Below are 15,084 nucleotides of genomic sequence, written 5' to 3' on the forward strand. Positions count from 1 at the left end.
AAGGTACTTCTCACAACATTTTAAAAGTTTATAAACCCTCTTATTCTAAGTTGATATCTCTATCCACTCTTCCTGACTTAAGAAATGCTACTTCAATTAGATTTCTACCCATTTTCTTAAAAAAATGGTATTGATATCAGATTCTACTCTTTATCTCTTAAAACTATATTAATATTCATAATAATAAATCTTTTTAATAAATTTCAATTTTGAAAAATTTCTTTGAGATGTTGATTACCTAATTACCTAGTATTTTATTCTTATAATTTACTTTAACATGTTAAATCTGTTAATATTTATGCAGTTTTAATTTTTAAAAATAAACACAATATAAATGTAAAAATCACATACATTATTTTATTTAATAATCCGATTTTTTAGAAAAATTCTCTTAAGTCCAAGTTTATCATACTAAATTGTTGTTTGCTTTTTACATACTATAAATATTAGAATTTTCATAATCAGCTAACTTTTTTCTCATTCATCATGCTATTTCCAACTGTCATTATTAATATTTTTCTTATGTTTTATTTCTCATATATGATTACATAATTATGTTACATATTAGCCCATGATTTTCTTAATGATTTAATATGTGAATTCTAATATGTAACATATTAATATAATTAACATTATCTAACATATTAATAGCACATAGTATATAATTAATATACAACATACTTATATATTAAATATTTTATCCCATATATGCAACATATATAATTATTTTAGCAATCCACAATGAATGGGAATAAAATGCAAAGCACTTAATCCTATCTCCAGTAGTGAGTGAGGATAAATTGGGAGAAGGCAGGCTTCATATTTCAAAGGTAAACATAAGAAGAAATCACAGAGGAAACTGTTTTAAAATGTTGAGTAGTAACTTAGAGATCAGTAGTCATTAGAAAGCATAAGGTACATCTTTATGTCATAGAAATTTTCTAGAGAATTAAGGGATATTGATTCTTTGCAGGATGTATTTGCTTCTGTAATTCTTACATATCTTATGTTTTGATATGAAAATATAATATTTATTTGAAATATCCCAGTGCAAGATATTTTATGCTAGGGAAGTAGTAACCTGTATGGTAGAAAGGGTACCTTGAGACATTTTTCATGAACTTAGGAAAAATAGATAAATGGTTCTAATATAATGATTGCAATATAATATGATAGCGAATGTAAAAAAATTAAAAAATTAAATCAGAAAAAAATTTACATAGAATTATTTTAATTGAGAGAAAATTGTAAGCCAAATAGTAGATAACTGCACTAATTTTGAGAAAAGACATGCATCTTCAAGTAGATGGGATCCATTATGTACCAACTACACGGTCATTTATTTTCACAAAATTTTTGGTTATTTCAATATCCTTCTCTGTCAAAGTTCCCTACTCCATGTTATCCCCTTACTTTCATGGCATTTCATAGAGTTGCTCATATTCCTACACAAAAAAATTGCAATTGCAAATGCCCCATTTTCTTTATAATTCCATCTCTCCACATCATTCAATCTTTTCATATTCATCCTGCTATTACCTCAAAACCAACAATTCTCTGAGCTTCTCAGAAACCACAAATTATTACTCCTACAACTTTTTACTGAATTTTACTTTTTTCTTTGTTTTTCACCCAACCCAGTGTTAATTCATCACTCCAGTAACCTAGTATTTCATCGTATATTCATTCAACTTTTGTGCCCCTTTCTTGTTTTTCCATACTTCCTTGGGAGAAGCCAAAATTCTGCCTGCCTTCTGCCTGGACCCCTGCTACTATATTTGTTTAAATAAATGACTTTTAGATTGGTGGGGGCGGGGGGTGGCTCATGCCTGTAATTTCAACACTTTGCATTTTAAGAAGCCAAAGCAGAAGGATTGCTTGAGGCCAAGAGTTTGTAACCAGTCTGGGCAATATAGGGAGAGATTGTGTCTCTATAAAAAATTAAAATAAAAAAAAATAGCTGGGCATGGTGCTGCACTTGTAGTCCCATCTACTAAGAAGGTTGAAGTGGGAGGATGGCTTGAGCCCAGGATATTTTGCCACTTCACTCCAGCCTGGGTGACAGAGTGAGACACTGTCTCTACTTAAAAAATAGAGAGAGAGAGAGAGAAAGAGAGAGAAGAAAGCAAGAAAGCACAGAAAGCAAGAAGCAAGAAAGCAAGAGAGAGAGAAAGAAAGGAAGAAAGAGAGAAACATAAATAATGAAAGAAATAGAGAAAGAGAAACAAAGCAAGGCAGAGAGAGAACAAGAGAGAAAGAAAGAAAGAGAAAGAGAAATAAAGAAGAAAAGAAAGAGAAAAAGAAAAGGAAAGAAGGAAAGAAAGAAAGAAAGAAAAAGAGAAAGAAAAAGAAAGAAAGAAAGAAAAGGAAAGAAAAGAAAGAAGAAACTCATTTTTAAAGTCATAACCACTAAGGCTAGAGTTACTTTTTAGTGCTTGGTTATTTCAGGTTACATTTGTAGTAACAAAACAAAGACATTTAACATACGTAAGTTTATTTTTAAAAAACAGCTACTCAACATAATTACGTTTATTTTCCACCTATGCAACTCTGATACAGGTTTTTCACTTTACTAAGGTATCTCACATCCAACCTACCATTCAGCATGCAGACTTAGCCCATTGTTTGATGGCAGCATTTTAACAAGTAGCTTCTATTGACTTCAGATGAGAAATTACACATGCTTTTTCTTCTTAAAGTCAATTGGCAGATCCCATCACATTAAGCCAACTAACTGCAAATATGCTTGAAAGACTAATCTTTTTACTCAATAAAAAAAATTTGACCCTGAATGTGCACAGAAATAGTTTGCATAGCACTTGCCTGTCTTTATATTTCCTTAGTCCAAACATTCTCTCATGACAAGTATTCTGTACTTTCTTCTTTCTCCTCAAATATCTGACAAATACATAATTCTTACTTTCAACTACGTTTTTCTTTCTAGAAAATACAGGATCAACTTAAAACTCCACAAATGCCTACAATCACATCTCCATTTATGTGTGCTTGTATAAATTACCTTCATATTTGTTGCCATGACTGAAACATTTATCCTTGTATATAGGATTAATGTAATACTTAAACACTAGAATGTTTCTGATAGGATTTAGCTGTGTCCCCCCACCCAAATCTTACCTTGAATTGTAATAATCCCCACATGCCAAGGGCAGAGCCAGGTGAAGATAACCGAATCATGGTGGTAGTTTCCCCCATGCTGTTCTCAGGGTAATCAGTAAGTCTCATGACATCTGATGGTTTTATAAATGGGAGTTCCCCTGCACAATCTCTCTTGTCTGCTGCCACATAAGACATGTCTTGATTTCCTTTCCACCATGATTGTGAGGCCTCCCTAGGCATGTGGAACTGTGAGTCACTTAAACCTCTTTCCTTTATAAATTACCAAGTCTCAGATATGTCTTTATTAGCAGCATGAGAACAGACCAACACAGTAAATTTGTACCAGGACTGGGTTCTGGAGACTTGTTTAATGGCTTTGACCAAAATACTGATAGTGATATAAACAGTGAAGTCCAGGCTGATGCGGTCTCCAATGGAAATGAGGAATTCATTGGAAACTGGAGTAAAAGTCACTCTTGCTCTGTTTAGCAGAGACTGGTGGCATTTTACCACTTCCCTAGAGATCTGGGAAACTTTGAACTTGAGAGAGATGATTTAAAGTATCTGGCAGAAGAAATTTATAAGTGACAAAGCATTCAAGAGGAAACAGAGCATGAAAATTTGGAAAATTTCAGCCTGTCAATGCAATAGAAAAGAAAATCCCATTTTCTGGAGAGAAATTCAAGCCAGCTGCAGAAAGTTGCTTAAGTAAGGAGGAGACAAATGTTTATCATGAAGACAATGGGGAAAATGTCTCTAGGACATGTCAGAGGTTTTCACAACAGCTGCTTCCATTCACAGGTCCTGAGGCCTGGGAGGAAAAAAATGAATTCCTGGGCCAGATGCTTGACCTTGCTGCTTTGTGCCCCCTTTGGGACTTGGTGCCTTGTGTCCCAGCCATAAAGGGGGCCAATATACATCTCAGGCTGTGGCTTCAGAGGATGCGAGCCCTAAGCCTTGGCAGCATCCAAATGGTATTAACCCTATGGGTGCATAGAAGTCAAAAATTGAAGTTTGCAAGCTTCCACCTAGATTTCAGAAGATGTATGAAAATGCCTGGATGTGCAGGCAGAGGTGTGCTGCGGGGGCAGAGCCTTCCTGGAGAACCTCTGCTGGGGCAATGCAAAAAGGAAATGTTGAGTGGAAGCCCCTACACAAATGTTGAGTGGAAGCCCCACTGGGCACTTTACAGTGGAACTGTGGGAAGAGGCCCACTGGCCTTCAGATCCCAGAATGGTAGAACCACTGACAGCTTGCACTGTGCACCTGGAAAAGCCACAGGCAATGCCAGCCTGTGGAAGCAGCCAGAGGGGAGGCTATACCCTGAAAAGCTAATGAGACAGAGCTGCCAAGACCATGGGAACCCATCTCTTGCATCAGTGTTACCTGGATGTGAGGCATGAAGTCAAAGGAGATCATTTTGGAGTTTTAAGACTAGACTGTCCTATTGGATTATAGACTTGCATAGGACCTGTAATTCCTTTGTTTTGGCCAATTTCTCCCATTTGTAAAAAGGTATCATTATGCAATGCCTGTACCCTTATTGCATCTAGGAAGTAACTAATTTGCTTTTGATTTTACAGGCTCATAGGTAGAAAGGACTTGCCTTGTCTCAGATGAGACTTTGGATTGTGACTTTTGTATTAAGGCTGAAATGAGTTAAAAATTTGGGGGACTGATGGGAAGGGATGATTGGTTTTAAAATATGAGGGCATGAGATTTGGGAGAAGCCAGGACAGAATGATATGGTTTGGCTGTATCCCCACCTAAATCTCACCTTAAATTGTAATAATCCTTACCTGTCAAGGATGGGGCCAGGTAGAAATAATTGAATCATGGTGGCAGTTTCCCTCATACTGTTCTCATGGTAGTGAATAAGTCTCACAAGATCTGGTGATTTTATAAATAGGAGCTCCCCTGCACAAGCTTTCTTGCCTTCTGCCATGTAAGATGGGTCTTGCTTCCCCTTTGTCTTCTGCAATGATAAAGAGGCACCTCAGGCATGTGGAACTGTGAGTCAATTAAACCTCTTTCCTTTATAAATTATCCAGTTTTAAGTATGTCTTTATTAGCAGTGTAAGAACAGACTAATATAACTTCTTTTCTTACTAACTTAAGGAACTCAGTTCAGAAATTCCCCGTTCTATCGTCTTACCTTCATTTCTTTTAGCTCATGAATTACACCTATCAGAATACAAACATTCCATAATATTTTCCATTAAGGAAAATATCTCTTGAGAACCCAATACTTTAGTTATTAGCTCATGACTCTTTACTTATCAGCACAATGTTTTCAAAATAATTCCCTATCCTGTCTTCTCTAATGTCTTTTCTCATTTTCTTTCTCAAATCTATCCTAATTGTATTTGAATAAAAACTCATCAAAGGCATTTGGAAACATTCTGAAAATACAAAACTAATTAACTGAAATGTTTATTGACTTTGCCAAACAATTCTCCCTATCCTAAGAAATTATATAATATATAATTATATAAATATGAATATATCAATAGATATTTAGATATAAAATATAAGCATTGTGAAAAATTTTGTACTATTGTGATGGCATAGATGTAGGCAGATTGGGTGAATTTTCAATTGCAAAACTTGAAGGAATAAGTTAGAAATTAAATTTATTTATTTTATTTATTTATTTTTTTGAGACTGAGTCTTGCTCTGTCATGTAGGCTGGAGTGCAGTGGCGCAATCTTAGCTCACTGCAACTTCTGCCTCCCAGGGTTGAAGTGATTCCCCTGCCTCAGCCCCCTGAGTAGCTGGGACTATGGACGCTTACCACCACACCCAGCTAATTTTTTGTATTTTAGTAAAGAAGGGGTTTCACCCTGTTGACCAGGATGATCTTGATCTCCTGACTCCATCATCCGCCTGCTTCATCCTCCCAAAGTACTGGGATTACAGGCGTGAGCCACTGCACCCAGCCTTAAATTTATTTTTAATATAAAAATTTAGCACTTTAACCAACATTCAATTTATTCTGGCAGTAGAAAAATTAATGCTATAAATCCTAGGAAAATGGAGCCACTTTAATGTATTTTTCAAATTTCATGAAAAAAGTAGCCGTGGTATTAGAAAAGACGGTTACACATGGGCTCAGAAACATGGGCTTCCACACAACAAAGACAGCCTGCCTAGAGTACTGCTGAGTGCCCAAGCTGTCAGCAGCAGAGATCAACAATGACCCCCTGATATGGCACCATTGCAGCTACCTAGTGGCAGATTGATTACCCTGTACTATTTCCAATATGGAAGGGAAAGTGTTTGTGTTTAGTAGAATAGATACTTACTCTGGAGAAGAATGTGCCTTCCCTGCACGCAATGCTTCTTCCAAAACAACCACCTATGGACCTACAGAATGCAGTAAGCCTATCCGCAGTCATAGTATTCCATGTAGCATTGTGTCTGGTCAAGGAATTCAACTTAGCCAAAGAAGTGTGACAGTGGTTACATGTTCATGGAATTCACTAATCCTACCATGTTTCCTGCAACCCTAAAGCATCTGGTTTGCTAGAACAGTGGAAAGGCCTTTAGAAGACTCAGTTACAGCACCAGCTAGGTGGCTGTACCTTGTAGGGTTAGAGCAAGGTCCTCCAGAGGGGTCTATATACTCCAAATTAATATTCAGTATTTGGCACTGTTTCTCTAATAGGCAGAATTTATGGTCCCAGGAATCACAAGATTAAATTGGAGTGGAACTACTTACCATTACCTCTAGTGACCCACTAGCAAAATTTTTACTTTCTGTTCTTATGCCCTTATGCTCTGGGGGACTGTAGGTCTTACTTTCAGAAAAAGGAATATTTCTACCAGGAGACACACAGTGATTTCATTGACCTGGAAGTAAGACTTCCAGCAGGCCACTTTGGGCTTCTCATACCTCTGAATCAGTAGGCAAAAAAGGGAATTACAATGCTGTTTGGGATAATTGATCCTGATGAACAAAGGGAAATTGAACTACTATTATAACATAAAGGTAAGGAAAAATGTGTCTTAAATATAGGAGATTCCTTATAGTGTCTCTCAATATTACCACACCCTGCAATTATGGTCAATGGAAAACTACAACAACCCATTTCACACAGGACAACTAATGGCTCAGCCCCTCTGGAATGAAGATTTGGGTCACCATACCAGGTGAAGAAAGATCAGCTAAGGTGCTTGCTGAAGACAAAGGGAATATAGAATGAGTAGTGGAAGGAGGCAGTTATAAATATCAGCAATTAACATGTGGCCAGATACATAAATGAGGACTATAATGTCATAATTTTTAAAAATTTTGTTATGCATCTATCTGTGTGTATTCCAGTTATATATCTATTCATATATCCATATTGATATAAAAAACTATAGCTATGGCTATACTTCCCTGACATCATTATTGCCAAATATAACTTTAATTCCTATTTAACTTAAATTCGATTTAAATTTCTCAAGGCAAAGTCTTCAGACTATTTTTGCTACAACTAAAAATAAATGTCATTGTGAGCTATTGAGCACACAAATTATCTTTACCAAATTTTAATTGTTAGTAAAAAGAACTTCAAATAAACTAATTAACTTCTTTATTTTAAGGAATAGCAGTTTAAGAATCTCTGATGAGTTCCAATCACCACTGATATTGAAATAAATGAGCAAACAAAGTTTTATCATTAAATAATTTCATCAGAATATAGGTCATAGATTCATTATACTTACTATATTTATCTTTTTAGTAACATTTTCTCAGTCATGTAATTCAACTGATTTTGTTAATGACTGTCCCAATATAGCTTCTCCCAACTTCCTTTGAAAACAAAACAAACAAACAAATATAAAATGTCTCATCTCTAAAACTTTTAAAGATTATTAGCAGTGGATTTCTGGTCTATACAGTATTGTGAATTAATATTTTGAAATTCTCAGACCCAAATATTAAACTAAAATGAATTAAATTATCTACATTCAATAACAAAATATACATGTGAAAGAACAGAATATAGATTATAAACGAAAGGGTTCCTAAAACTGAAGCTAATTGACAGTGGTCATTTATTTTGTAAATATAATTGAGGGGTAGCTGCTGAAAAAAAAAAAAAGTTGTTGATTCAAGATAGAGAACAACATCAGCTTCATTGCTTAAAATTTGAAGCTGTATATTCATCTTGAAAGAAGCTGAGAAACACAGCATGTGTTTTTGGATTATATAAAGGGCCTTAGAAAGAGAAGTTAGAGTAAACATATGCAAACATGCAGTCAAGAAAGACAGGGCACCTACTGAAAGGACAATCTAGCAACTGGCTTTAGAGTATCTCTAATATCATTATATTACAGGATCTCTGACCCACAAATACAAGACTTAGTTTTGTACTGCAAGCTCAGGAGGAGGAGGCAACTGACAATGCTGTCTGCATGGATGAGAATACGCAAAATCACATTACATTCAGCACATCAATCATATCATAAACAACCACGTTAGCTTTTTTCAAATTTATTTATTAATTTCAAGCAGATTCAATAAAGACATAAAATATTAAGCTTATCACGGTGATATAGAGAAGAGTACAGAAGTAGAAGTAACCAAAATTATATTTTAAGAAGAAACATGACAAAAATAGAGCTTTTCTTAACAGTTGCTAGAATTACTGAAGTTATAGACATATTGAATTTATTTTAAAAAATATTGTGGAGTTGACAGAGAGAAAAGCTAACAGACCAATACTAAAAAATAAAGACCAAAATAAACTGACATAAACATTTAAGGACAATTGTGACAGAGAAGGAAAGGGGCATGAAAAATCAGTGGGGATAAAATCAAGTATTCAATAAATTGAATACAAAAATAGAGTCGTCATATGAAAATGAAAATTATGCTGCCACCTCATAAAATACAAAAAATCCAGATAGATTATAAAACTATTTTTAAAATAAAAATTTTGAAACTTTTATAAGTATTCATAGTAGTATGTTTTCATGTCCTCTAGGGATGGAAAAGCATTTATCAATGACAAAAAAGTACAACCCATTAAAAAAAAACTTGATCAGACTAAAGTTTAAAACTTATTATTATGGCAAAAGATAAGTTACGGTTAGAAAAATGCCACATTGGGGAAAATATATTTTTAGTGTACATAACCAACAAAATTGAATAATCAGAATTTACAAAAATTGATTTCTTTTAAAAAAGATTCAACAGCCTAAATGGAGAAATATACAAAGGATATAAACAGATGTCTAACAGAGAAGACTAAAATAGCCAACGTGCATGTGAAAGGTGCTTTTGACTAGGAATCAAGAACGCATAAAACAAATTTGTATCTATCAGATTAGCAAAATTGCAAAGACTGACATTGTCACTTTGTATTAAGGACTGGAAAGGTGGAACTCTCTTATGGTAGAATAGGATATAAAGACCAATTCACTTTTGATAACAATTTGGCAATTTATTTTAAACTTTAAGATTAAAATATTTAATTGCCTATTGAGAGTGGCAGGAGGCAACCAAATGCCTAGGCAGACAGGGGCAGGTCCCTGGTAAAATTCCACCTCCACGCTGAAGGCAATTTAAAGCCTGAAATCCAAGCTACAAGTTAGATCCTCAGAATGGATTGAGAACTTGTCTTACTTTTTGACATGCTTTCCTCTGATTGATCCCCACCCTTCACGTATTTTACAATTTTACATATATCTATCCTTTCCTAATCGGTTTTCTACACTGTCGTGCACACCTTTGAGTCGTGTTTTCACTTTAACATTTTTTTGCATACTCAAAAACCAATCAGCACTCTTAGCAGTCCATAAGAGGCCCCAGAACCAGCCACACAGGAGACTTTCCCACCTTCAGGTAGGAGAACCACCCAATTTTGCTGAGAGCTTTCCTTTTGCTTAGTAAATGTTAGGCTACTCACTCTCTGGTGTCTGCATGCCTAATGCTTCCTGGTTGTGAGACAAGAAGGTAGAACTAGCTGAGCTAAGGAGCAGAAGGACCACAACACTATCCATTGTTCCCTTTATGAATCTGTCTTAGATAAATGTTTACATATACACAAAAATATACACGCACAAAAATATACACGCACAAAAATAATCATGAAATGTGCTTATGATATTGAAATACTGATTTATGTTTATCATTAAAAGAACTCCGTCAAATTTTTCAAAGTATCTTCACAATTACTGATGATATTGAACCTTGAGAAACAACATAGTGCCCATCAGTTGAAGAAAACATAAATAAAATATAGAATATTCATTCATTGAATCAATATGGTACTTACAACTTAAAAACTGTATTTCTCTACATATCTAAATCTAAAACATATTTCTTGAATAAAAGAAAGTCAAAAAGCATCATGAATAGTGTGATAGATTTATGTAAATGTTAAAAACATAATACTATTGTACTTAATAAATACATTAGTACAGATATAGAGATGCTTAAAATACACAGAAATTGATTTCCTTTAGAGAGAGAGGAATGAATAAGTAGAAATTCAAAGTATGTTACAAATGGGGCTACAAAGTATTTTTCAACTACAGCTGTATTTGTGTCATGTCATTTTACTAGCTGATGGAAAATGTAAAGGAAATATGGCAGTGGTGCATGTTGTTCATTATATTAGCTTCACTTTTTTATGATTTTATTTATTTTTACTTCTATTTACTTTTTTTTTTTTTTAAAGACAGAGTTTCGCTCTTGTTGCCCAGGCTGGAGTGCGATGGCTGGGTCTTGGCTCACCGCAATCTATGCCTCCCACGTTCAAGCAGTTCTCCTGACTCAGCCTCCCGAGTAGGTGGGATTACAGGCCTGTGTCACCACACCCGGCTAATTTTGTATTTTTAGTAGGGACGGGGTATCTCCATGTTGGTCAGGCTGGTCTGGAACTCCCGACCTCAGATGATCCACCTGGCTCAGCCTCCCAAGGTGCTGGGATTACAGGCGTGAGCCAGTGCGCCCAGCTACTTTTTTATGATTTAAAATGAGTAACATTTACAAAATTTTGCTAGTCAATATTTATTTAGAAGTTCAATGACTAAATCAGACAGAGTACACTATTATGGAGATAGAACTTCATGGGATGGTGTGGGGGCTGTGGAGAAACGGAATAAATTCAATCAGGCTTCAGTGAAAGTGAGAATTTTTTCCTTTTTATCATTCCCCACTGTTTTTTTCCCCCGAATTGGAGAAACAACCACTGCTAATCAGGTAAACAGATAGATAGCTAATGCTATCTACTGTACTTCTACTAGTCTGGTATCTTTCTGCTTATAGAATGTTTTTCATATTTGAGAAGAGAATAATATTGTAAGAAAATAAGTCAAAATAAGTGGCATGGAGAATAAGAGGCAGTGGTCTAAGTAATATTTAACTCCAGTCATTTTTATACCATCTTAACTATATGATGTTTCTGCACAGCACTGTTACTATTACTTATTTAAATCCACTTGTGTCTCAAATTTTTAGAAAATACTGAGAATTATCTCATTTTATTTAAAGAAATTCCCAGCTGGGAACGATAGCTTTCACCTGTAATCCCAGCACTTTGGGAGACCAAGGCAGGCAGATCATTTGAGGTTAGGAGTTCAACACCAGCCTGGCCAACATGGTGAAATCCCATCTATGTTAAAAATGCAAAAAAAATTAGCAGGGCATGGTCACACATGGTTGTAGTCCCAGCTATTTGGGAGGCTAAGGCAGGAGAATCCTTGTACCCCAGAGGCGGAGGTTGCAGTGAGCCATGTTAGTGCCACTGCACTCCAGCCTGGGCAACAGAGTGAGACTCTGTCAAAAAAAAAAATTCCCATATCACTTGCCAACTGAAAAGTAAAATAATGCAATTTAAAAATTATGTATTTAAAATAGAAGATCAAATCATATAATTAAATTAAAAACATATTAAAATGAGATGGATTACAAAATGAAAGTCTTGGCCTAGTTTACAAAGAACATATCTGAAAATAATTTTAAAGAAAAGCATGAGGCTGAAAATAAACAGTCAAAGCAATTGATAATTGCTTGATACCACCTAGTTAATAATTAGAAATTCTAACACAATAATTTAATTCTGTCCTATAGTTATGTTGCTATATCTTGAGATTTCCAACTCATAGATGTATAGTCATAAAGGGTCGAAAATCATTTACTGTGATTTCTCTTAGAATAGGTTATTATGTGTAAATTTCTTAATAAAATGATAGAAATTTTGTGTAACCAACTCACCTCAAAAGTTCATCTGAACAAGCTTCAGATTCCATCTCTCATCTGATTAGTTCTTGTTGGGTAATGCTCACAGAGTAATAGCAAAGTTCCTCATCCACACACCAAACACTAATTCATTTGGGAAAATAAGGCTTTTAAGTGGCTTTCAAAAGCCATTTAAAAATCTCTTCATGAAGTTCAAAATATTTTTAGTGAGTTCTTAGATGAAACTATAAAATCCAATTACAAAAGTCTACAAGTATTTCACCAATATTTTAATCATCAAATTAAATTTTCTGATACAAATGTGTCTCTAAAGATAGATGAATTAACAAAGTTGGCTAACATGCAAAGCTAAACAAAGCATGCATGTACTGTCTCTGTAACAAAAGTCTTTTTCAGAAGACCTTAGATTCTTTGAATAATATAGGCAAAATATGTTAGTGTAGAAAAGGTCAGCAAACAAGCACCACTGTAAAATGAGTTGTATATGGTCTAACAGAAAGAGAGAGAAAGAGACAGAGAGGGACATAGGCAGACAGAGAGAATAAAAATTGAATGGCCTGTCCTTAATATGATTTACATATTTCTTCATGCAGTGTATGTGGGGAAGCGAGCTTTCATGTGTGTATGGGTGCAGTCCATTCTGCACCCAAAGCAGCAAAAGTGAAGTAACTTTATAACTTGGATTTGAGGAACAATACTCACATTAGAGTCACTATAGCTTTAGCATCCTGTGTGCATTTTCTAAAACATAGTTTATAGGGTGAGTTGTATTTATTTTCAAATAAGTAAGTTGGCATTCAGTTTGAAAATGATCTTTTTCAATCTATACTTAAAACTATAGGTATAGGACAAATTTACAGACTTTCTTGTTTAGAAATTGGAAATTCTTGAGCAGCTACTATCTGATAAATGCCAAATAATTGGCTGAATTTATTAATTTGTCTTATCAACAGTTGTCAGTGAAGAGTATTAGCTTTTTTACTAGGTGTAATCATTGATATATCAAGATTCTGTTCATGTCTATAATTCTATAGCATAACAATTTGTTTAACTTACATCAAACATTGTGCATATTTTGCTACTGATTATATGTTTACCATTAAAATAACTCCAGTAAATTGTTAAGTGTCTTTCTTCACATACTGGTTTCAATGTTTTTTGCTTTTTGCCTTTTTAAAATGTTTATAGAGTCAGGGGTACACATGTGAGTGTATTATGTAGATATATTGCATAATAGTGAGGTTTAGGCTTTGAGTGTACCATTACCCAAATTGTAAACATTGTACCCAATAGGTAATTTTTCAAACCTCAATTGCCTCCCACCCTCCCTGCTTTTGGAGTTCCCAGGGTATATTATTTCCATTTTTGCATCTATCTTTACCTACTGTTTAGTTTCCACTTATACGTGAGAACATGCAGTGCTTGATTTTCTGTTTCTGAGTTATTTTACTTGGGCTAATGGGCTTTAGCTCCATCTATGTTGCTGCAAATGACATTATTTCATTACTTTTTATGGATGTGTAGTGGCCCATGGTATATATAGGGCTTATTTTCTTTATCAGTTATCTGTTGATGAACATACAAGTTGATTCCACTATTTTGCTATTGTGAACAATGCTGAAATAAACATACAAGTGCAGCTGCATTTTTGATAAAATTATTTCTTTTCATTTTGGTAAATATGCAGGAGTAGGATTGCTGGGTAAAATGGTGATTCTATTTGCAGTTCTTTCAGAAATTACCATAGTAGTTTTTATAGAGGTTGAACTAAATTACATTCTCACCAGCAGTATATAGAGCATTTCCTTTTCTTCATATCCCTGCCAGTGTCTGTTGTTTTTGAATTTTTCATAATAGCCATTCTGACTGGTGTGAGACAGCATCACATTGTGGTTTTAATTTGCACTTCTCTGATGATTAGTGATGTTGAGCACTTTTTCATATGTTTGTTGGCTGTTTGTATATCTTCTTTCGGGAAATGTCTGTTCATGTCCTTTGGTCAGTTTTTAAAGGGTTTTTTTTTTCCTATTGACTTGTTTGAATTCCTTGTAAATTCTGGATGTTAATCCCATGTCAGATGCATAGTTTGCAAATATTTTCCGCTATTCTGTAGGTTGTCTGTTTGCTGTGTTATTTCTTTAACTGTACAGAAGATTTTTAGTATAACTAAACCCTGTTTGTTTATTTTTGCTTTCGTTGCATTTGCTTTTGAGGTTTTAGTCATAAATTCTTTGCCTTGGCCAATGTCCAGAAGAGTTTGCCCTAGGTTTTCTTCTTGTATTTTTGTAGTTCCAGGTCATGTTTAAGTCTTTAATTCATCTTGAGTTAATTTTTGTATGTAGTGAAAGGTATGAGTCCAGTTTCATTATTCTGTATATGACTATCCAGTTCTCCCAGTGCCATTTATTGGGTAAAGTATGTTTTCCTCAATGTGTTATCATCAACTTTGTTGCAGACCAGTTGGTTGTAGATGGGTGTCTTTATTTCAGGGTTCTCTATTCTGTTCCACTGATCCATGTGTCTATTTTTATACCAGCACCATGCTATTTTGGTTACAGTAGCCTTGTAATGTAATTTGAAGTCATATAATGTGATGCCTCTGGCTTTGTTCTTTTGTTTAGGATTGCTTTGGCTATTTTGATTTTTATTATTCCATATAAATTTTATGATTATTTTATGATTAATTCTGTGAAAAATGACAATTGATAATTTAATAAGAGTTGTGTTGAATCTGTATATTATTTTGGGCACTATAGAGATTTTAATGA

General features: G+C 34.5%; 1 long non-coding RNA gene across 1 annotated transcript in view; it reads right to left on the minus strand.

Annotated features, from left to right (window-relative positions):
* The window catches only part of LOC105717197 (uncharacterized), a 519,990-nt gene extending 507,313 nt beyond the window's left edge, over nt 1-12,677 (minus strand). The window contains exon 1 of the long non-coding RNA XR_001107469.1: nt 12,332-12,677. This is a non-coding gene — a long non-coding RNA (uncharacterized LOC105717197). The remainder of the gene's footprint in view (nt 1-12,331) is intronic.
* Nucleotides 12,678-15,084: the final 2,407 nt, after the last annotated feature.

The sequence above is a fragment of the Aotus nancymaae genome, unplaced genomic scaffold, assembly GCF_030222135.1.
Source record: "Aotus nancymaae isolate 86718 unplaced genomic scaffold, 86718_ANA_hifiasm-v0.15.2.pri h1tg000017l, whole genome shotgun sequence".
In the NCBI taxonomy this organism is placed as follows: Eukaryota; Metazoa; Chordata; class Mammalia; order Primates; family Aotidae; genus Aotus; species Aotus nancymaae.